Genomic DNA, 25475 nt, shown 5'->3' with positions numbered 1-25475 from the left:
TTCTATTTCATCATCTATGTTTTTTTATAAAGCAAAATCTGCAGCATTGCATGCCTATGTTTCAGCAGGAGATCATGTCATTAAAACCAAAACAAATCACAATCTATCAAGCCAGGATCCTGTCTGGAAATAAATCAGCTGAGATAACATATGCTTTTTACTTGGATGTAGAACAGCCAAGTTGACACACTGGAGCAACATTCCACACAACTATGAAGGAGACAGCTTCTATTGCCATTTAAATGGACAACCATCAAACTGGAAATTGCTTTATTGAAGAACAATCAGATGAAAACGGCAACTGTAAAGATGGATTTTAATCTCATTCCTTTAAACAAGGTTATGTTTATGAGACACACTGAAGTTTGAAATATTTAAAAATAAAAACTTGTTCTGGGAAGTATTAGTAACAAGATAACATCAGCAACATTAGTTTTTCATTTAGCAGGTTATCAGTAAAGCCAGGAATGTTGACATCCATTCCTGGGAAAGTTGGGTTGATATTTAGACACTATATTTCACACAGACAGACACACACACACACACATATATATCAGTAACTCTATCGAATCAGAGAGATAGGTGTTTCAAGTAAGGTGAAGATTAACATCCTCAACACTCCACATCATGAGCTTTTAATCTCAGCTGATGTGACAAGAGAGGCAGAGAGAGAGACAAATTCCCCATCCCTGGAACATCTGGATAATAAGGATACCTAAATGAAGCTTCTAGTTATCAACTACAGCTCTGCCTTCAATACTGTAATCCAAACCAAACTAATCTCAAAACTCCGAGATCTAGATCTGGGCTCTGCTGTCTGCAACTGGATCACCAGCTTCCTGATGCACAGACCGCAATCAGTGAAGACAGACAACAGCACTTCCTCCACGATAATCCTCAACATCGGCACCCCGCAAGAATACATACCCAGCCCCCTGCCGTACTCCCTGAACACTCATGACTGTTGGCCAGATTACGTCCAAACGCCATCTACAAGTTTGCTAACGACACCTTCGTTATAGGCCAGATATCAAACAACGATGAATACAGGAAGGAGATAGAATGCTTGGTGTCATGGTACAAAGATAACAATCTCTTTCTTGATGTCAGCAAAATTAAAGAGCTAATCATTGACTTCAGGAAGAAAGAAGGTCGACACATCCCCATTTACATCAATGGAGCGGCGGTGGAGATGATTGACAGCATCAAGTTCCTAGGAGTGACGATAAGCAACAATCTGTCCTGGTCCACCCACAGAGATGCGATGGTCAAGAAGGCACAACAACACCTCTACTTCCTCAGGAGGCTAAGGAAATTCAGTATGTCCATAAGGACCCTCACCAGCTTTTACAGATGCACCACAGAAAGCATTCTATTTGGGTGCATCACAGCTTGGTATGGCAACTGCTCAGCCCAGGACGGTAAGAAACTACAGAAGGTTATGTGCACAGTCCAATCACGCAAGCCAACCTCCCACCCACTGATTCCATCTATACTTCGTATTGCCTTGGGAATGCAGCTAACAAACAGCCCTCCCACCCTGGTTGTACTCTCTTTTAACCTCTTCTGTCAGGCAGAAGATACAGAAGCAAAAACACATGTACGATCAGGTTCAAGAACAGCTTCTTCCCTGCTGTTATTAGACTTCTGAATGGACCCCTCAAATTTTAAACCTAATGTTGATCTCACTTTTGGACACCACCTGTTCAATCACCTTATGGTTGGTATTTCCTTGTATGCTATGATCTGCCTGTACTGCATGCAAAACAAAACTTGTCACTGTACTTAGGTACATGTGACAACAATAAATCAGACCAAATTCACAACCAGCCCAGGATTTACATTTGACAGAACACCGTGAGAAATTCACTGATATTTTACAAAAGAGCATTATGAAATATTTTAGCCAGGCAGTTGAGGCCTTGACTTAACACTTCAGCTTTAAATTGTCATCTGACACTGCACCCTCCTTCAGTAATGCCCTGAAACATCAGCATAGATTATATATCAAATCCAGTAGTGGGGCTTGAACCCATAATTCTGTGACAGAGGTGTGTAATGAACACTGGGTTCTGAAGAAGATTGTCCGACCCAAAGCATTAACCCTCTTTTTTCTCCACAGATGCTGCTAGACCTGCTGAGTTTTTCCAACAATTTGTATTTGTGTTACTGGGTTTTACAAGATGGCTATGTTTAAAAATATCCCCTTTAAGTTGAAAGAGAGCTTTCTGAAAAGCGGGATGGTGGAGTCATGACAAACACCAGCTCAGAAACACGTCCATGCTATCAGGTGCAATGCTGCAAGGAGAGAGACAGACAGAAGCTTTCAAGAAACAGAAAAAGATACTGCCATGGGGAGCAAGTGGACTGTTTTGTGTTAATAACCAAGCAGAATGATAGGAAAAAAGTTCGTTTTCCATTGAAAAGGAAGGAAATTGAACAGACAGGGTTCTTGGAAATTGAAGGCACAGAGAGTCACCATGGTGGGCCTTTCTGACTAAAACAAAGACCCAGACAATTCAAGCTGAGTGGAACTATTTTCAAGACACTGAATGGTCGACCATGCTTTGCAGGGAGAGGTGAACCTGCAGGAAATTTGGGAAATATTTTGCAACTACATGAGGCTGTAATGCTACTGGAAGATATGTAGTGTGATGCGTGTTGAAAGGGACTGGAAAACCCATCTCAATTGTTGGTTAGTTAGTACGAAAGCACCTTTTCTATATTTCGATGTATTAGCCGTCAGTTAGCTCAGGTGGCCAGACAGCTGGATGGCAATGCAGAGTGATGACAACAGCACGAGTTCAATTTCAGCCAAGGTTACCACAAAGGACTCCCCTTCTCAACCTTTCCCTTTGCCCAAAGTATGGGGACCCTCAGGTTAAATCACCACTAGTTGTCTCTCTCTAAACGAGACAGCAGCCCTATGGTCCAATAGGATTATCGTAAAGATTTTAACTGTTATGTTTGATCTATATTGATTTCAGTTTGTTACAGTCAAAGACGTGAGACATGAAATTTTGTCCTTCAGTTATTTTCAGTCACTGGCAAACTCAACTCTTAAAAATTATTCCTCTCATTGCCCTCAAATTACAATCACAGCCAAACTGAGTTGTGAACTATTAATCTTAAAAACAATAAACCCGAGCCCTAAGATAGACCACCCTTTCCAAACAAAGCCAAGAAACATGGCTTATTTGACTCAACAAAAACAAAAAAGTATATTACATCAAAAGAAAGTGTTTTATATTTTAAAAACATTGTGTAGGATTATCTCATTTCTAATACGGCACTTGTTTTAGTAAAAGGTATATCATGAACAAGGTATGCAAGGTCACCGATGCAGCAAGTTCTCACCACACACAACCCAAAGTGCACAAGTTATGTGAAGCATTTTATACAGGAATCTGACAAGGGTCACATTCTTTATTACAAGTCGACATGTGCCAGTCATTTACTCCTCTCTATCAAAGTACAATGCTTCTAAATAAAAGATAATGTTTTGAAATCCTGGGAAAGTTGCAGTAGGCGACAACAGCGCCCACGCTGCCTTTGCCTTATGCAAAATACGGCACGAGGTCTGTGCTCTATACAAAGCACAGACCCAATGCTCCATCTCGACAGTCAGTGTTAAACTTATGCCTGCCATTCCATGATTTCAAAGTCAACAATAAGACTTTAAAACGTGAAGAATTACAGCACCAAAAGGCATTGACAGACATGACAGGAACTAATACGTAGAACAGTACAGCACAGTACAGGCCCTTTGGCCCACGATGTTGTGCTGACCTATTATCCTACTAAGATCAATCTACCCTGCATACCCTACATTTTACTATCCTCCATGTGCCTATCCAAGAGTCGTTTAAAAGTCTCTAAAGTATCTGACTCCACTACCACTGCCGGCAGCGCATTCCACACGCCCACCATTCTGTGTGTGAAGAACCTACCTCTGACATCTCCCTTATACCTTCTTCCAATCACCTTAAAATTATGCCCCCTTGTAATAGTCATTTCCACCCTGGGAAAAAGTCTCTGACAATCCACTCTATCTATGCCTCTCATCATCTTGTACACCTCTATCAAGTCACCTCTCATCCTTCTTCACTCCAATGAAAATAGCGCTAGCTCCCTCAACCTTTCCTCATTAGACCTGCCCTCCAGTCCAGGCAGCATCCTGGTAAATCTCCTCTGCACCCTCTCTAAAGCTCCCACATCTTTCCTACAATGAGGTGACCAGAACTGAACACAGTATTCCAAGTGTGGTCTAACCAGAGTTTTATAGAGCTGCAGCATAACCTCACGGCTCTTAAACTCAATTCCCCTGCCAATGAAAGCCAACACATCATACGCCTTCTTTACAACCCAATCAACTTGGGTAGCAACTTTGAGGGATCTATGGACGTGAACCCCAAGATCCCTCTATTCCTCCACACTGCTGAGAATCCTGCCATTAACCCTGTATTCTAAATTCAAATTCGATCTTCCAAAATGAAAGACTTCACACTTTTCTGGGTTGAATTCTGTCTGCCACTTCTTTGCCCAGCTCTGCATCCTGTCAATGTCCCGTTGCAACCTACAACAGCCCTCCACGCTGTCCACAATTCCACCAACCTTCGTGTCATCAATCTTACTAACCCACCCTTCTACTTCCTCCTCCAAGTCATTTATAAAGATCACAAACGGCAGAGGTCCCAGAACAGATCCCTGCTGAACACCACTGGTCACCAAGCTCCGGGATGAACACTTTCCATCTACTACCACCCTCTGTATTCTATTGGACAGCCAGTTTTGTATCCAGACAGCCAAATTTCCCTGAATCCCATGCCTCCTTACTTTCTGAATGAGCATACCATGTGGAACCTTATCAAATGCCTTGCTAAAATCCACATACCCCACATCCACTGCTCGACCTCCATCAAGATGTTTTGTCACATCCTCAAAGAATTAAATAAGGCTTGAGGCATGACCTGCCCCTCACAAAGCCATGCTGACTATTTCTAATCAAACTGTGCTTTTCCAAATAATCGTAAACACTATCTCTCAGAATCCTCTCCAATAATTTGCCCACCGCAGAAGTAAGACTGACCGGTCTGTAATTTCCAGGATTATCTCTATTCCCTTTCTTGAACAAGGGAATGATATTTGCCACCCTCCAATCTTCTGGTACTACTCCAGTGGACAGTAAGGACGCAAAGATCATTGCCAAAGGGGCAGCAACCTATTCCCTTGCTTCCCGTAGTAACCTTGGATACATCTATCCTCATGTTTTTCAAAATTCCTAGCATATCCTCCTTCCTAACATCAACCTGTTCGAGCATAGCTGCCTGTTTCATGCTGTCCTCACAAATGTCAAGGTCCCTCTCACTGGTGAATACTAAAGCAAAGTGTTCATTAAGGACCTCCCCTACCTCCTCTGACTCTGCACACAAATTCCCTCCACTATCCCTGATTGCCCTATCCTCACTCTGGCCATCCTCTTATTCCTCTTGTTTCCTAAGTATAGAAAGCCTTGGGGTTTTTCTTGATCCTACCCGCCAAGGTTTTCTCATAGCCCCTTCTAGCTCTCCTAAGTCCATTCTTCAGTTCCTTCCTGGCTACCTTGTAGACCTCGAGAGCCCTGTCCAATCCTTGTCTCCTCAACCTTATGTAAGCTTCCTTCTTCCTCTTGACTAGGTATTCCACATGTCTTGTCATCCAAGGTTCCTTCACCTTACCATCCTTTCCTTGCCTCAGTGGGACAAACCTATCCAGTAGTTGTAGCAACTGCTCCTTAAACAACCTCCACATTATGTCATGCATTTCCCTGAGAACATCTGATCCCAACTGGTGCTCTGTAATTCTTGCCTAATAGCATTGTAATTCCCACTCCCCCAATTAAATACTTTCCCATACCATCTACTGCTATCCCTCTCCATGACTCTAGTAAAGGTCAGCGAGTTGTGATCACTATCACCAAAATGCTCTCCCACCGAGAGATCTGGATATTCAAAATGTTAAGAGAGTTCCCGGAGGATTTAACGGTTAAAAGTTTGGAGTTCCTCACCGGTCTCTTCTCAAAGACACGAAACTGGGTAAAACGCTCAACCAAAGCAGAACACTAGATCCATGTGAGGAGAAACCAACAGCATCTATCTCGCTCTTCAAGCTGTTGGTTTAGGGAACCATGCACCATCTTCAAATTGGAGGGAAGCGTAGATAGATTATTGCCTCAGTAACAAAAAACAAGTCTCAGCAAAATCCTGACATGAGCCAGCTATATGACAGCCTCGAATTTATGACAATGGATCATTTCCAAGGATGTTCTTTCTCTATACAAGTATTTTAGATTTACTATTCAAACTGATTTGTACAGCTAGCACTGTTTTGGTGCATATACCTTTGCAGTACATTACTCTGAGTGCTTTCACTAAGATGCATTGATACCTGGTTAATGATGAATTAAAACATACCAAACAAAAAAAAAGAAGTATAATCCCTTTTGTCAACCAGGTGAGCTTTAAAAAAATTTGCAAGATTCTTCTAACATAGTTAGCAACATACAAATGGGGTTTAGCCAAGTTTATCACTCCGTCCCCATTCAGCTCATAAACTTTATTCCCTGTGAATTTGCAAACATTTGCTTCCAAACTGTTTGGTTTGTATTTGTTACAGGCAACAACCATTTAGGTAAATGTCTTATGATAGGATTGACTCAAGATGGATTAAGTGAAGGCATATGATCTCTCCCATAAATTCCAAATCTTCCAACTACATCATCTCATTGTTTCCATTTGAGAAACTGTCAGACTTTTTGGCAAAACAGTCCAGCTTCAATCATTTGAGATACTTGCTGATGTCAAACTTACATTTGTCCTCCACTACCCCAAACCTGTGCAGTCTTCCACTTGTATAGTGGTGTTTCTACCTCCCATCTATCTCCCTATTCCCCATCTAGGCTGAAGAGCTATGTCTTTATTGCTGTCCTGTACCAGAGGGATGAGGCTGCTGTGGAGAATGTACAGAAGAGGAGAGACTAGACAAACTCGGTTTGTTTTCCCTCGAATGTTGAGGCTGAGGGGAAACTTGATAGAGGTTTACAAAATTACAAGGGGCATGGATAAATGGATAGTAGGAGTCTTCTTCCCTGGATGGAAATATCAATTACTAGGGGACACAGGTTTAAGGTAAAAGGGAGAAAGTTTAAAGGAGATAGGAGAGGCAAGTTTTATTTACACAGAGGGTGGTAATTGCCTGAAATGCAGTTACCTTATCCAGAGGATGCGGTGGAGGCTGATACAGTAGCAATGTTTAAGAGGCATCTTGACAGATACATGAATAAGCAGGGAATAGAGGGATACGGACCATGTGCAGGCAAAAGGTTTTCAGTTTAGAACAGACATCATCTGTTGGCTCAGGCTTGGTGGGCTGAAGGGCCTGTTCCTGTGCTGTACTATTCTTTGTTTCTTAGAATTACAGCACAGGTAAGTTGGAGGATAGTGGGACAGCAGGGAAGGGCGAAGCCACAGAGCGGAGGACAATTATTCACTGTACTCCCCCAAGTTCTGTCTGATCAAGACATTATGCAAGAGCTTTTGCAGGATTACCCTGGTTTTGAACTCCTGTTGTGATAACATAACCTCATATCCTTGTTGATTTGTAGCCACTTAAAGCTGTTTTGGCATTAACCAACTGCCTTAGCAAATTCTATCTCACTTATCAAGACAGTTATTAACTTATTTCCACTCAGCTTAGGTTATTTCTGTTTTGGTGAAATTGCAACCGATGAAAAGAATACAAGTGACAGCAAGCAAGGTACTGAAAGGAACCAGTGCTATTGAGAGGCCAATTGGACACTGCGTCACACATGTGGGGTGAGGACTGTTCACGTGTAGGGTGAAGGACAAACATGGCTTAAACTCTTTCAGTGAGAACCTCCCATGTGGCTCCCACAAGCAGAAAAGTATTTAAGGAGTTTTGAATGGTACTTTCCACCTCCATATACATGCCTCTAGGTTAGGAACTACACAATGAACCCTAGCAGTGTAATATCACAAGGTCAACAAAAGCAAAATACTGTGTATGCTAGGGATATTCTGAAATAAAAATATAAAATGTTGGAAATTCCCAGTAACAGTATCTGTGGGAGGTAGCGATAGAGTTAATGTTTCACAAAAAAAAGCCATATCAGACTCAAAACGTTAATGAGGTCCAGTGTCTTCTGATGTGGCCAAACCCAGGAAGCAATACCACCAGGTGTCTTTAGTGTGTTTAAAAAATGTTCTACTCATTGAAGAATCTAACACCAATCTATAACTTTCACACTGAACTTTTTACTTTGATCCTAATTAACTTTTAAAAATAGCTGTCATGTCTTCATAGTTATTATCAACAGCATAAAGTGACATCTTAACAGACTGAATAAGAATTTTTTTCCCCTGAGAAAAATATAAAAATCAAACTGAAGAGTTTGTTTTACTTCCTCAACAAATTGTTTCTTTTTAATCCCTGGTTTGTTCAGCTACATTAAAGACCTGAAACATGCAAATATAAGGAACATTCACACCAGACAAGTGCCAAGCAATAACCATTTCCAACAAGAGTGAATCTAACTCCATGAAGTTTAATTGCATTACCATTACTGAATCTCCACTATCATATCCTGGGGTTCAACACTCACCTGAAACTGCCATGTCTCCTCTACACTGGAGACCAAATGCAAACTGAGTGACTGTTTGGCGGAACACCTACATTCTGTCTGTAAAAATGACTCCAAATTTTCAGTTACTTGCCACTTCAACATACCATGTACCCATGCCAACATTTCTGTGACAGGCCTGCTGCAATGCTCCAGCGAAACCAAACAAGCTGGAAGAACAACTTTCCATCTTCCACTTGGGAACCTTACAGTCTTCAGGACTCAAAATAGAGGTTAACAATTTTAGAGCATGACGACCTCCTTCTATGAGGATTACACCCCATCTCCCAGATCCTTTTATGAAATGAGCTGCTTTCAGTACAGCCAGCCCATTTCACCTACCCACAGGTAATAATGGGGGCTATCTAGCTGCTCTTCTTCCCTGGCTTACAATCAACAATCCTTTCATCTGCCCACTTTTTTAACCCCCTATTCCTTCCTTCCTGCCTCCCTATCCACCACTTTCTCTCATCACCACTACCAGCACACTCCCACCACCATAAAGACCACCTTTTCCTAGCTGATATCAGTTCTGAAAAAGGGTCCCTGGCCTTGAAACATTAATGCTGTTTTCTCTTCACAGATGTCGCTAGATCTGCTCAGTTTCTGCAGCAATTTCTGGATTTTGTTTAGTTCAGGCTGCCAGCATCCACAGTTCTTTGTTTTATCCTTAGTGGGGCAATCAATAGTAGAGTGAGGGAGGGTTTCAACGGGAATAGTAGGGAGTCAAGAACCTGAGCAGGTAGGCAGGAGAGAGGAAAACAAAGATGCAAGTAATAGAAAAGTAGAAGGGAAAGGAAATGAAGACTAGCAAGAAATAGTGAAGTACAAAAAAAAGGAAAACATGTCAAAAAAGACAAGTCTAAAAGGTACTATGTCTAAATGCAATGAGCATTCGCAATACGCTAGACGAATTAACAGCATCAATAGTTAGCCATCTGTACAATAAGACTGTGAATAGAAACATGGCTGCCGGGAGACTAAAGCTTGGACCTGAACATGTATTCGATCTTTAGGAAGAACAGACAAAATGGAAAAGGAGACAGGGTGGCATTGTTAGTGAAAAGATGAAATCGTTGCAATAGAGAGAAAGTGTGTTGGCATAGGAAATCTAGATATGAAATCAGTCTGGATGGATCTAAGAAGCAACACGAGCTGGAAAACATTGGTGAAAGTTGTCTATTCGCATCTAAACAGAGGTTGTGAGGTGTACACCAAGTATGTGACATCCACGAAATAAAGGGTGTTACGATAATCATGGGTAATTTTAATCTTCATAGGTAAAGGACAAACCACATTAACAATAACGCTGTGGTAGATTCATTCCTGGAGTGTATACAGATTAATTTTTACACCAGTATGTTTATGATCCAACTCAAGGGCAGGCTATTCCACATTTTGTTTTGTGCGATGAGAAGGGATTAATAAATAAAGGTGCTACAACAAGTCCTTTAGGAAAAAGTGACCACAACATTGAGAGGAATACTAATTCATCAGCAGGAGGTTTCCTTGCCCATATTTGACTTGATGCAGTGAGTCTCATAGGGTCTGCAGTCAATGTTGAAGACTCCCAGGGCAACTCCCTCCCAACTGTATACCAATGTTTTGCTATCTCTGCTGGGTTTGTCCTGCAGGAGGGACAGGACATAGCCAGGCTTAGTAATGGTGGCATCTGGAATATTGTCTGTAAGGTACGATTCCATGAGTATGACTATATCAGATTTCCATGAGACAGCTCTCCCAATTCTGGCATTAGCCTCCAGATGTTAGTAAGGAGAACTGTGCAAGGTTGACGGTCTGTCTTGGCCATTGTCATTTATGGAGACTAGGTGGATGCCAAGTGATCCATTCGGTTTCATTTCTTTGGTCAGACTTTGTAGCAATTGATACAACCAAGTGGCTTGAAAGACCATTTCAGCTGGCAGTTGAGAGTCAACCACATTGCTGTGGATCTGCAGTCACATGCAGGCAAGACCATATTTCCGTCCCTGAGAGTTCAAAGGAATCAGAAGGAAGACACTCTGCTGGTTGGTATCATACCTGGCACAAAAGGAAAATTGTAGTGTTCTCAGTGGTTTGTCAACTTAGCTCCAGGGCATCTCGGGCAAGAGTTCTAAGGGTATTGTCCGAGGACTAACCACCTTCAGCTGACTGATCTATTATCTTACATTAGTTCAAAAGTGGAGGATATTTACCAATGATTGCACAATGTTCAGCACCATTTGCTACTCCTCAGATACAGAAACTGTCCATGTTTAAATGCAACAAGCCATGGACAATATCCAGGCTGGGGCTGATAAGTGGCAAATAACATTCGTGCCATGCAAATGCCGGGCAATGGCCTTCTCCAATAACAGACAGACAATCTAACCACCACCCTTTGACATTCAATAGCATTACCATCACTGAATCCCCACTATCAACATCCTGTGGGTTACCACTGACCAGAACTGAACCGGACTCGCCAGTTAGGGCAACATGGTGGCTCAGGGGTTAGCACTGTTGTTTCACAGCATCAAAGACCCTGTTCAATTCCAGCTGTGGGCAACTATCTGTGCGGAGTTTGCATGTTTTCCCTGTGCCTGTGTGATTTTCTGCTGGGTGCTCCAGTTTCCTCCCAAAGATATGCAGGTTTAGATGGATTGGTCATGCTAAATTGACCCACAGTGTCTAGGGTTACATAGGTTAGGTGGATTAGCCATGGGGGGGGTGTGCAGGGTTACAGAGATAGAGTAGAGGAGTGGTCTGGGTGGGATGCTCTTCGAAGGGTTAGTGCAGACTTGATGGACTGAATGGCCTGCTTCCACACTGTAGGGAATCTCTATGATTCTATGTAAACACAGTGGCTACAAGAGTGGGTCAGAGGCAAATAGTGCAGCAAGTAACTCACCTATCGATCTGGACAGGGGAGGTCTGGAAGAGCTGAGGAGAAATAAACTGGTGGCTTTAAGAGCAGGTCAGAGACTAGAAATATTGCAGTGACCAGCTCACCACCTGACTCCCAAAAGCCTGTCCACATCTACAAGGCACAAGTCAGGAATGTGATAGAATACTCCTCGCATGCATGCTGCTGAATAACACTCAAGAAGCTTGACATAATCCAGGACAAAGCAGCCCACTTGATCTGCACCATGTCCACAGCATCCACACCCTCCACTGCCGATACGCAGTAGAAGCAATATGCACCATTCATGGGATGAGGGCGTTGCTGGCTCGGCAGCATTTATTGCCCATCCCTTAATATCCAGAGGGCAGTTAAGAGTCAACCACATTGCTGTGGGTCTGGAGTCACATATAGGCCAGACCAGGTAAGGATGGCAGTTTCCTTCCCCAAAAGACATTAGTGAACCTACAATCTACAAGACACACTGAAGAAATTCACCAGACCAACTTAGACAACACCTTCCACTTCATTCTAGAAGGAGAAGGGCAGCAGATACATGGGAACACCACCCCCTCCAAGTTCCCCTCCAAACTACTCACCATCCTGACTTGGAAATATATCGCCATTCCTTCACTGTTGCTGGGTCAAACTCATGGAATTCCCTCCCTAACATCATTGTGGGTCTACCTACAGCACATAAACTGAAGTGGTTCAAGAATGAAGTTCACCACCACCTTCTCAAGGGCAACTAGGTACAGGCAATAAATGCTGGCCAGCCAGTGATGCCTGTGTCGCACAATAAAAAAAATCTGACAAATAGAATATAATGTGGAAAAATGTAAACTTGTCTATTTGGAGAGGAAGAACAAAAATGAGCAAAGAGATTGCAGAACTCAGACACGGAAGAATCAGGGTATGAGTGCGTGAATCAGAGGTTATTTTCCAAGGTCAGCAAGTAATTAGGAAAGGTAAAAGAAGTACACCAAACTTTCTTTTAACCAGCATCTTATGAACTTGCACAAAAATAGCAACTGCCAGAAAAGCTCAGCAGGTCTTGGCAGCATCCGTGGAGAGAAATCAGAGTTAATATTTTGAGTCGAGTGACCTTTCCTCAGGAATGACAGTAGCTGGAAAATGTCGATTTGTATGCAGAAGATAGGGTGGGGAAAGGGGGTAAGAAGTAAACGATAGGTGGGGACAGACAAACTGCTCTTCCCTCTCTTTAGACTATTTCCACCTATCGGTTACTCCTTAACCTCTTCCCCCACTCTACCTGCTGAGCTTTGCCAGCAATTTCTATTTTTGTCTCTGGATTTACAGCATCCGCAGTTCTTTCAATTTTTATGAACCAGCACTCTCAATAAACCTGCAAAAATTACAGTCATTCCTCCTTATCTGTGAAGGTTCCATTTCTGAGAACCCCTACAAATGATGAAATTTGCGAGTGCAGAGCTTGTTAAAAATAGGGTTAAAAATCATGGATACGTAATTTTTGCCTGCAGATACTGATTTTCATTGTTACTTATTTTCTGGTGCTGATAGGTAAATTTACAATTCGTGATTTTGTGGATACACAGGATGTACTACATGATTGTGTTTTACTGAAGTTTACTGTATTATTCTGTCCAATTATTATAGTTTAATTTATTTACTTCAGTGTAAACATACTTGTCGTTCACACGAAATATCAAAAGTTGAGCCAATTTCAAGTCAATTTCTCCTCAAATACCGTGATCTACCGCGATGTCCGAGTAGTCAGTTGAGGGTGCAAGTGAAAAGACTCTCTGCCGCTAAGTTTCATTTAAGGCAAAGTTGCATTATTACTTAAGTGATCTATGGTGTAAACCAAGTATAACAGTGATGTGTAAACCCCTTGCATTACGTTTCTGTTACTTAGTGCATGTTCTTACATTGATTATGTGGACCTCTTGATTATCCAGAATTCTTGATCAACCGGCACACTCCCGGTCCCACAGGTGCCGGTTAATAAAAGGTTTGCTGTATAGTTTACTGCAAAAGTGAACTAAATACAAAGACAGGGAGGTAATGCTTCAGCTACACAAGATATGGATGAGATCATATCTAGAGTATTCTGTACAGTATTGGTCTTATTTGAAGATGACCATAAGATATAGGAGCAGAATTAGGCCGTTTGGCCCACCGAGTCTGCTCTGCCATTCGATCAAGGCTGGTGCATTTCTCAGCCCCATTCATGTGCCTTGTCCCCATAACCTTTAATGGTCAGCAACCTATTTATCTTGGTCTTAAATATATTCAATTACATGGCCTCTAAAGCCTTCTGTGGCAATGAGTTCCACAGATTAACCACCCTCTGGTAAAGAAATCCCTCCTCGTCTCAGTTCTAAAGGTTGTTCCTTCACTGTGAGGCTGTGCCCTCAGGTCCTAGTCTCTCCTACTACTGGAAATATCTTTTCCATGTCTACTGTATCCAGGCGTCCGAAACTTGCAGAATATTGAATCAGATTCCAACCCCCACCCCATCCAGAGTCCTCAACCATTCCTCAAATGACAAGCCCTTCATCCCCGAAACATTCTTGTAAACCTGCTCTGGAGCCCCTCTCAGGCTGGTACATCTTTCCTTTCATATGGAACCCAAAACTGCTCACAATATTTCAAATGTGGTCTGACCAGAGCCTTACACAGCCTCAGCAGTACAACCCTGCTCTTGTATTCTTGCTCTCTTGAAATGAATGCCATAATTGTATCTGCTCCCTAACTGCCAACTCAACCTGCACATTAACCTAAAGGAATCCTAGTTCAGGATTCTCGAAGTTCCTTTGTGCTTCAGATTTTCAAAGCCTTTCCCCATTTAGTAAATAGTCTATGTCTCTGTTCTTCCTACCAAAATGCATAATCTCACACTTTCCCCACATTGTATTCCATCTGCCACCTTTTTGCCCACTGCCCTTGCCTGTCCAAGGCCATCTGCAGCCTCCCCCATTTCCTCAACACAACCTGTCCCTCCATCTATCTTTGTATCATCTGCAAATTTATCAACAATGCCCTCAGTTCCTTTATCCGGAGGAGGAAAGTAAGTGCACAGAGGCAGTTCAGAGAAGGTATTGTAAACTAATACCTGGAATGGGCAGGATGCTTCCATCTTTCATCAGAAGACAGTGAGGCTTGTATTGGTTGGAGTTTAAAGGGGTAAGAGGGGACCTGATTAAAAACGTAAGATTCTGCGGGGTCGTGACATATTGCATGTGGAAAGGATGCTTCCTCTTGTGGAAAACTCTGGAACTTGAATTCATTGTTTAAAAATAAGCAGTTGCTCATTAAGACAAAGTGTTCTCCCTCAGAAAGCCATCAGTCTTTTGGAACTTTCTTTCATGAAGATCTGTGAAGGCGGCATTTCTGAATATGTTAAGGCAGAGGCAGACAGATTCTTGATAAGCAAGTGGTGTAAGGCTATCATAAACAGGCAGGAATGTAGAGTTGTCCAACCAGCCATGATCCTATTGAATGATGGAGCAGACACAAGTGGCTGAGTGGCCTACTCCTGCTTGTGATTCCTATGTCATGTGTCTTTTGAGTGTGACTGGTTCTTCACAATCTGTGTTAGCAATAGTAATCTTGTGGGATATGTGGTTCTTTAAAGCTAACCAGTGACCACAGATGACTTCCGTTTCCTGCATATAGGTTTTTGTATACTTTTACTGTGATCATATGAAGTCAATGTCATTAAAATTTTGGTATAAAAATCACAAAGATGAAAATTTAATTATCATAATTACTTTTCCAAATAGACACCACCTATTATCTGTGCAAGGTGCTCCTGCATAAAAGGTGAACGAGTCAGAAACTCATTCTATTCACGAAAAAGCAAGGAGGGACAAAAAGCAGAAGACTTGCATTTCTACTTTTCATACCCATAGGACATCCTCAAAAGCTTTCCAGTCAATGAAGAGGTCATTCTTGTCTGCTGCATTTCTTGGATTACAAATTACAAAGGACAAGATCCCACAAACTGTATCAAGATAATAGCCAGATAACAAAAATTGCTAGAAATCACAGTGGGTCACATAGCAAAGATGGAAAAAGAGCAAGCTAATGTTTCAAGTCTAGATGACTCTTCATCAGAGCTGACATGAAGTGTGGAGGGGACAGCATTTATGCTATAGTGGGGGCGATGGGGGCAGGGGTGTAGTGGTGGGGATGGAGGCTGCTGATAGCACAGATTAAGAGACATGAAGCTAGCCCTTTCCGTTTCAGATCTTCGACACACAAGTATTAATAACAGAAAAAAAAAAGAGTTTTATAATGCAATCTAATTTGATCATTTTCCCCACTAGTAATTAATTATTAACATCTTTTATACGGCAATCTGTAAGAGCTAGTGATTCTGTATGTAAAATATCTGCAGAGGGAATCAGGCAAGTTCAGTCAAGTCGGACTAATTGGATAGCACTTTCCAAGACCTAGCACATGCATGACAGGCTGAGTAGCCCCTTTTGGTGCTGTATGGTTATATGGTCTGTGAATACCTTGTTCATTTTTATATTCCCTTGGAGAGATGGTATTAATCTGTTTCAAGATTATTGAAAATTCACACCTCACCCCGCTGATTTGAGACTCGAGATTTAAAATACAAATCATTTACATAAAAGTTTAAATGCTCAATTCTAACATTTGGCTGGTTTGATAACGTTAATTCATGCATACTTCTGTTCTTTGATCCTATAGCTTCATTTTTTTTAAAAAGTACTACAAACTAATAAATCTGAAACAATAATTATTCTGATATAAACACACTTTGGATATTAATAAAATTGCTCTTAAAATGTTGTGATACTAACAAAACCTGACAGAACAGAGTCCAAGTAAAAAGCTCAAAATCTAATTTACTCCTCACCACACTCCATTCAGTTTTCCAAAATAACTTCAGTATCTTGTTCAGTTAGCGTGACCAGGAAATGCAATGTACTCTGTACACAGAGGTCTGCTAAATGTCATCCACATATTTTGGAACTGATCTGCTGCTCATTACTTGCAAAAAAAAAGCATTTGCAGGGAGAGCAAGGGAAAGAATGTGGTTAAAAGAACCAGCTAAAAAGCTACAGGTTCCTCAAAAACAAAATATTTAAAACCCACTGTTGTGAAAGAGTAATCACAAATATAAAATTATTTTAATGGTTATTTGCAAAAGAACCACTTACATTATCTTGCTCACATTCATGATTTTAAGATTCAGCAAATCTGTTCTTAGTGTAATATTTACTCTAGGGGATACAATGGCCTAGTGGTATTATCACTAGACTTATTAATCCAGAGACCCAGGCAATGTCCTGGAAGTGACCCAGGTTCAAATACTGCCATGGCAGATGGTGGAATTTGAATTCAAACAAAAAATCTGGGATTAAGAGTCTAATAGCCATGAAACCATTACAGATTGTCGGAAAAATCCATCCGGTTCACTAATGCCTTTCAGGGAGGGAAAACCTGTAGTCTTTACCTGGTCTGGCCTATGTGCAACTCCAAGCCCAATGTGGTTGACTCTCAACTGCCCTCTGTGCAATTAGGGATGAGCAATAAATACTGGCTTGTCCAGTGATGGCCACACCTCAAACGAACTTTAAAAAGTACAATGAGATTAGTAAAGGGTTTTGGACTTGATGGTAACGTACTCAAGATGAGAAAAGTCTGGGTTATGTATTCAAGCAACTGTTATGTGTGGATACGCTTTACAGAACTGTCAGGATGTTAGCTTGACTCAACTCATGGCATTTGCATCTCAAGCATCAGAAGTTCATGCTCTAGATGAGACCACACTTGGAGCACTGCACTCAATTCTGGTCTCCATACTATTAAAATAATACGGAAGCATCAGAGAAATGCAGAAACATTCATGAAAATGATATCAGAACTCAGAGGGTATACTCAGCAGGAAAGGATGAACAGACTGGAGCTCTATTCTTCAGACAAGGCTACAAAGACCTGATAATGGTGTTTAAAATTACGAAAGCTGTGATACGTTAGACACAGTAAAGATGCTCCCACTTGAGACCAAAATTAGAAGTCATAAATATTAATAATAAGATGTTGATAATAAATCTAATCGGCAATTCAGGAGAAATTTCTTGACCAGAGAGTGGTGAGAATGTGGGACATGCTAGCATAGGGAGTAATGAGGTGAATAAGTTTGACATATTTGAGGAAAAACTAGACAAACATAAAGGAGAAAGGAATAAAAGACATGGTTAGGGTCAGATGAGAACAGGAGCAGGCTCAAGTGGATTATGTCAGCAGCATGGATTTATTGAGCAAAATGGCCTGTTTCAATAGTGTAGATTTTATGCAGTGGTATACAACTTCAGCATGCATTCTGGTCTGGGATTTCAATGCAAGTGCTTAGAGGAGAAATTGGAGGCGATGGTATTCGTATTCAGCACTTGTCCTTCCCTTCTACGTGGTGACGGATGCAGACTAAGGAACTGCTAGCACCTCCCTCTTTATATTAAATTAAAATTGTGGAGTGACTTCCACCAAAGAACATCAAAAATGAATAAGATTTCTTTTTAATCCAAAAGTAAAACAGAAGTAAGTTGTGAAATTTTCATATTGGTAATTGTGTTTCATATTTGCAACAGCTGATATAAAGACTTTGTTTTGATTAACCGTTCGTATGAAGTATTCACACAGTCAGTTAACAGAAATTACTCATCCTGCAGCAAGCTAAACTAATAATCTCAAAGCTGTCAAGCATGTTTAGCTGAAGAACTATAAACCTGATGGGAATCAGCCGCAAGAATGAACAAAGTTAGGGGTGCAATACTGGTACAGCACATTTGTCATGATTGTAGTTCCATACTCAAATGTTTTTGGAAAATTGGCGCAGGAAAATTGGGAGCACCCTTGTTATTTACATTTTGCAAACTCTTAGTATTGTACGGCAACAGAGATTTACTGGAAATCAGACACATGGTTTTCATTTGATTCAACAAAAGACAAGGGACCAGAGCCCTTTCTCCACCTTAAGCATTACCTATGCAGGACCTGACAGGAAGTATTTTTTGCATCAGGTTGTGACTGTTTTGTGTCTCGTGAAGTGGTGTTACAGAACATAGAACAGTTCAGCACAGTACAGGTCCTTTGGCCCGCGATGAAGTGCCGACCTATTATCCTACTAAGATCAATCTACCCTGCATACCCCACATTTTACTATCCTCCATGTGCCTATCCAAGAGTCGCTTAAAAGTTTCTAAAGTATCTGACTCTACTACCACTACCGGCAGCTCATTCCACACGCCCACCACTCTCTGCGTGAAGAACCTACCTCTGACATCTCCCCTATACCTTCCTCCAATCACCTTAAAATTATGCCCCATTGTGATAGTCATTTCCACCCTGGGAAAAGTCTCTGATTATGCCTCTCATCATCTTGTACACCTCTTTCAAGTCACCTCTCATCCTTCTTCACTCCAATGAGAAAAGCCCTACCTCCCTCACCTTTCCTCATAAGATGTGTCCTCCAGTCCAGGCAGCATCCTGGTAAATCTCCTCTGCACCCTCCCACCCTCTCCACATCTTTCCTACAATGAGGTGACCAGAACGGAACACAATATTCCAAGTGTGGTCTAACCAGAGTTTTATAGAGCTGCAGCATAACCTCATGGCTCTTAAACTCAATTCCCCTGCCAAACTCTGTCATGGCACTTCAAGTTGTAGCTGCAGCAGAAAACTTACATACCAGGTGCTTAGTTACTGGGTAGACAACAGCAACATGAGTTAAATTGAACACAGACACTTTAGCAGATCAGACCCAGCTTCATTCTGCAATGGTCCCATGACAAATTTAATAAGGAATTTTATCTTGTTGGTCTTTTTTATTTTGATCCAGGGACTGTGGTAGGGAAGGATCCACCCACGAATTGAAAGCCAACCCTTTTAAAGGGAATGCGCATCTCCAAACTAAGGACAAATATCTTGCGAGACAATTACCTTAGACTGGGGTTCATAAGTCGCAGAGCAGGTACATAGCAAGATAATTAAACACCATTCAAGACACAGTGGGTTGTTCATCACTGAGCATGCTGGCCGGTGAAAGTCAAAAAGAACAAGTCATTGTCTTTTTTTTTTGGGGGGGGGGGTGGAGAGCGTAAGAAGGGCAGCAAACATAAGCTGAATCATGGCAATAAGAAATAAATCATAGAACTATAGAATCCCTACACTGTGGAAACATGTCATTCGGCCCAACAAGTCCACACTGACTCTCCGAAGAGCACCCTACCCAAGCTCAATGGGCAGTGTGGACTAGTTGGGCTGAATGGCCTATTACCACACTGTAGGGATTCTATGATCTTTGATCCATGACCTCACCACCCCCTACCATATTCTTGTATCCCTGCATTTCTCATGGCTCATCCACCTAACCTACACACTATGGGAAATTTAGCATGACCAATCCACCTAATCTGCATATCTTTGGACTGTGCGAGGAAACCCATGCAGACACAGGGAGAATGTGCAAACTCCACACAGACAGTCGCTCAAGGCTAGAACTTAACCTGGGTCCTTGGTGCTGTGAGGCAGCAGTGCTAACCACTGAGCCACCATGCACTTGTTATAATGTTGTGATGGATTACCTTTGCACATCAGTTAAGTATTTATAAAATACTTCCCAGCAGACAGCGAATGGTCAACGTATAGTCCACAATAAAATAGCCTGTGGAAGGACAGGCTGGATAAACCAAACAAGATTTTCTTTTCCAATATTTTTACTATTCTCGGGACTAAAACTAAAACTTGCATTTTTACTAATGGAAGAGTCAACTTAAATGTAGTTCTCACTGTTTCTTATCAACCAGTGCTATGCTCAGGGCCAGAGTTCTGTGGTACTGTTGTACTAAGGACATACCAGAATGGAACATAGTATACTAACCCTGCTTCCGTTGATAACTCTGTGAAATGAATACCATTAAAAAAACTCATTTGTATCTGTCAGAATACTAGAAATTGAGCCAAACACCCAGCTCTGGGATTTGGCTCAAAAAGGAACCAGCTGCTTTGCTATTTCACCTTTTTAGAATTACATTTTGTTTTAAAAGAAATGGGAGCATTTTTTCTGACAAGCCTCGACACTTGTGAAACACGTGAACACTGGATTGTATTAATTAACTTTGCAGCACCCTGCACTGTATAAGACAGCATTCAAAACAGTCTATTGAGGCATTTTGCTATCAGTGCTCCTCCAATTCTGACCTCATGTGTAACTCAATTTGAACAGCAACTTGGTTAGTCACACTTCTTTCTTTCAATCTATCCCTGCACCTTTGCCCCTTTCAAGTATCTATCTGATTACCTTCCATCAGCTACTATTGAGTTTCTCACATCTATCATGGTCTCAGGCAGTGTGTTCCAAACCATATGCATTTACTGTGCCTCTGATTCTTTTGTCAAACTTCTGGTAATCCATCCATTTGCCAGTGGAAACAGGTTCTTTTTATTCATTCTATCTAAACTTTCTCCTGGCCTTCCCTGCTCAAAGCAGAACAACCCCAGCTGCTCCAGTCTACCCACATAACTGCAATCTCTTAACCTGAGAAAAATGAGCATTACTTACAGCATCTGGAGCTGGTAAAGTCCAAAGATGTGCGAGTTAGGTGAATTGGCCATGCTAAATTACCCATAGTGTTCAGGGGTATGTCAGTTAGGTGTGTTAACCATCGGAAATACAGGGATCGGGTAGGGGGATGGGCCTGCATGGGATGCTGTTTGGACAGTCAGTGTGGACCTGTTTCCATACTGTAGGGATTCGGAGGATTGGTAAAAGTCTATCAAGTGGGTATAACATGACTTTAATTACATAGTAACGAGTTAATGTAGGGTGGCAGCACCTTAAATGGGAACAGAGGAATTTACAAGGAAAAAAAGTGATACGACGTACACACAGGATTTCAGCACAAAAATCAAGGCTGACTTTCCAGTGCAGTAGTGAAGGAGCACTGCAGTGTCAGAGAGGCCGTCTTTCAGATGAGTCATTTAATGTACATATCAGCTTGGTTGAGTGAAGAAGATGCTGTTTCAAAAAAGAACTGGGGAATTTCCTTAATGTTTAGGTAATGTTTGTTCCTCAAACATCATCAAGAAAAAGCAAATTACCTGGTCATTGTCACATTGCCGTTTGTGAGCAAGTGCCTTACACAAATTAGCTGCTGCAATTCCTAAATGGCAATAGTGTCCGCACTTAAAATATTTTTTTGGTTGCAAAAGCTTTGAAGCAGCCGGTGGATAAGAAAGGCATTATATAACTGCAAATCACTTCTTTAAAAAAAAAGCCAAATTGCAAAACCTACTTTGGTGATACTTTATTTTCAAGCCCTTCAATATTAGTTGAGGGTTGAGGGGCAACCAAAATAACTGAACACTGGATATTGACTGCCACAGGGACCGTTGGATAGCATATTCCAATTGTGCTGACTGGAAATTACATTTTATTACAAAGAATTACTTTCTCTGCCCACCATAACAGCCAGTTCTCCTATACTTTTACTTTCATTTCTTTTTAATAGAAGATATAAATTTTGGGCACATATAACACACTTCTTTCATGCCTGCTATTTGATTTTTAAATAATTTATAGAGATACAACATCACTCAGTAGGAGAACTGTACAATCTTCCAATTTAAGTTTGTACACTGCAAGCACTGCACATAATCACCTGCCCACAGGAGACATCGAAAGAGAAATTACACAATCGATAGCTTGCTAATGGAAACAGTTTCTAGTAAGTAATGCAAGTAATGCAACTACAATATTATGAAACCACCATGTGGTCTACAAAACACCCATAATAAGAATGGTCAGAAAACTGTGCACATTTCACCTCACATTTATATTACATGACTGGCAACACTTCTTTTCAATTTTGAATTTTAACTTTTTAACTAATTTGATAATTCTGGAAGTTAAACAGCTTTCTAAATAAGCATTGTCATCTGTTTTCTATCACTCTTAATCAGTTTCCTTTAGTTAACTTCAGTTTATCAACACAGATCACAGCACACATTGTGTGTGTCATACAGTTCTGTCACTTGCAGCACTGTGCGACTTTGGTGGAGGAAGTGAATATTTAAGTTCACGGAGGGGATGCCAATCAAGTGGGCTGCTCTATCCTGATTGTCCCAATTGGACAAACAGCAGAAAACCAACCTAATAATAAAAACAAAAAGTGCTGGAGAAAGTCAGGTTTGGCAGCATCAGCTGAGAGAAAAAAAGGAGCTAATGTTTTGAGTCCAATATGACTCTTTAAGTCCATTTCTGAAGAAGTCACATTGGACTCAAAACATCAACTGCTTCTCGATTCAAAGATGCTGCAGATTTTCCAGCACTTTTTTAACTCCAGATTTCCAGCATCCACAGTATTTTGGTTTTAAGTTGGTTAAACTACAGCAATAATCCATGCATTCAAGAGAGTTTTTAAACTGTTGCCATCTTGTACCCTAGTTGTTTCAGTTGCAGTGCATGGGATGTGTTCTTCCTGCGTCTCCAGAGTAACAATATTTACATGCTTTAACATACCAGATACTCTGCAAAACGATTTTCACTGCCAATTTGGTGTACAGCCCTGTTGGTAATTTTTATTCATTCATTGGATTAGAGTTTGCTGACAAGGCCAATATTTATTATCCATCCTCACGAGCCAGATTGGTTAAAAACTGCAGATTTACTTCCCTAAAGGATATTTGTGAACCAGATAGTAATTCATGGTCATCATTACTGCTACACTCACTTCTTCAATTCCAGATTTAGTCAATTAAATAATTTTAAATTCTTCAGTTGCTGTGGTTAGGGTGGTGGGATTTGAATGTAGGACTCCAAATCATTAATCCCTGGATTATGAGTCCAATAACATAATACAATGGTACCATAACTCATTAAGTTTTCTCTTAGTCAGCAACTCAGACAAAAACATAGGCTCACAGGTGGTACAGAATACTGCATCGTTGGAGGTGCTGTCTACTGGATGAGATATCAATCAGGCAGGTGTAAAAGAACCCATGTCACTGTTTTGACGAAGAAGGGCAGAAAAGTTATCCTTTATGGCCTGGTCAATATTATGCCCTCAACTAAAATCATTAAATAGAAAGAACCTGGCTAAACAAAGTAAGAATCTGGCCGTTGTCACATTGCTATTTGTGGGGTACTACAGTGGAAGATTGACTATCATATTTAATCCATGTCCATCACAGACATGTCCAGAACTTTCCAGTCATCCATGTGGTCGTCAATGTTTCAAATCCATCCGGAAGCAGATTCAAAATCACCAGCCAGTGAACCAGTCCTAACTGCTGTGCATCATTAAATATGGTCACTCCAGAATGCCCAGCTAACTCAAGGTATTGGAGTAATCCAAGAGTAGCAAGTGAGGGGTGACCTGATTGAGGTACTTAACATTATGAAAGCATTTGATAGGGTACTCCCAGAGAAGACATTGCCACTTGCGGCATTTGGGCAATAAGTGTAAGACAATCACGTATAAATCTGATGGAAATTTCAAGAGAAACCTCTTCATCCGGAGAACGGTTGGAATGTAGAATTCACTGTTCCACAGAAAGTACAAATGCATTTAATAGGAAACAAGAAAAGCACATATAGGAGAAAGGAACAGAAGCATGTGTTGATAGAGTGAGTGCAAGTATGATGGGCATAGGCTCCTGTGGAGCATAAATACCAGCATAGATATATTGAGTTGAATAATCTGTTTATGTGCAGTAGATTGTATGTAATTTGAAGCAATGATTACTGCAAGTGAAAATCATGGTGCAACTCCCTTGGCGAAAAACACAAGGGACTAAATTAAAAAGAGTTCCTTTCCATGTTTTCACATTATACAAAGAGGATGTTCTTTTTCTCCTGAAAGTACTCCCTCTAGGTTCAGCTTCACTTTCAAGTATGCCATTTCCTCTATATCCACCTGTATTTCAACAAAAATTCCACTCACTGATGGACCCCTCAGATTGTTTCTTTATAAATTTTTGACATAACTGTGCAATTGAAGAATCTCTAGCAATGGTGAGTAAAAAATTTCATATACACTAAACTCAAACCTGGTGACTGATGCACCTTTGCTCTTCCACTTATCCAATAAACTGCAGCAGCAACAGGCTGAGAAATACAACAATGAGTTAAAACAAACAACCACCACACTAGTTACACAATCAATGGGATAAGTTAACAATTTTTAGAAGTGGATGAAATCAAATGTAGTGGTCACCAAAAACATCAACAGAAATCTCAAAATTCTGGTTTTAAAAAAGCCTATGAAGTAAGTTTTATGCTGATAATTTCCAAGTGTGACATATAACCCTGATCCCCTTCCTTATCCCACGCAATGAAGCATATTTTGGATTGATTGATTTTACTAGCTTGTAATGTTTATTTTTTGTTTAATGAAGGGAATGCTTGCCAGCAACAATCAAGTGCATCCAATTATCAGATACCTCCTTACCGTGCTCCACAAACACATTGAAATGCTGAGCTCCATGTTTGGATGCCTCTCGCTTTCCTCCTTTGATAAAGTGCAGCGCAGGCAGTGTCGGCCTTCTTTGGTCCGCAAGAACTTTGCCTGGTTGTTGCCCCATAAATTAATCCACTCCAGGTCCAAGCAATAATAAAAAAAAATACAAAAAGAAATACTCTTCTACAACTGGAAGTGATGGGTAAGAGGAGGAGGAAGGGGTGAGGGAAGCGAGTGCCCACAGAAGGAGACACCCTGGGGTCGGGAGGACGGCAGAAAGTTAGAAGGCAGAGACGGGGGTATTAAGAAAGTGGGGAGCAGAGAAGGGTCACAACCTGAGGGAAACAGAGGGGGAAACACAGGTTAGGAGCCAGGGAAAGGAACATATGAGTGGGGGATAAACGGCTAGGGGTCTGGGAAGATGGGTCAAAGCTTA

At 41.2% G+C, this 25475-nt stretch overlaps 1 long non-coding RNA gene across 1 annotated transcript in view; it reads right to left on the bottom strand.

Annotated features, from left to right (window-relative positions):
- Positions 1–25469, bottom strand: part of LOC125486378 — a 73070-nt gene extending 47601 nt beyond the window's left edge. The window contains exon 1 of the long non-coding RNA XR_007265057.1: positions 25031–25469. This is a non-coding gene — a long non-coding RNA (uncharacterized LOC125486378). The remainder of the gene's footprint in view (positions 1–25030) is intronic.
- Between the last annotated feature and the right edge of the window lie 6 nt (positions 25470–25475).

This window comes from Rhincodon typus, chromosome 28 (assembly GCF_021869965.1).
Source record: "Rhincodon typus isolate 14 chromosome 28, sRhiTyp1.1, whole genome shotgun sequence".
In the NCBI taxonomy this organism is placed as follows: Eukaryota; Metazoa; Chordata; class Chondrichthyes; order Orectolobiformes; family Rhincodontidae; genus Rhincodon; species Rhincodon typus.
This window is presented reverse-complemented; position numbering and strand designations above follow the sequence as displayed.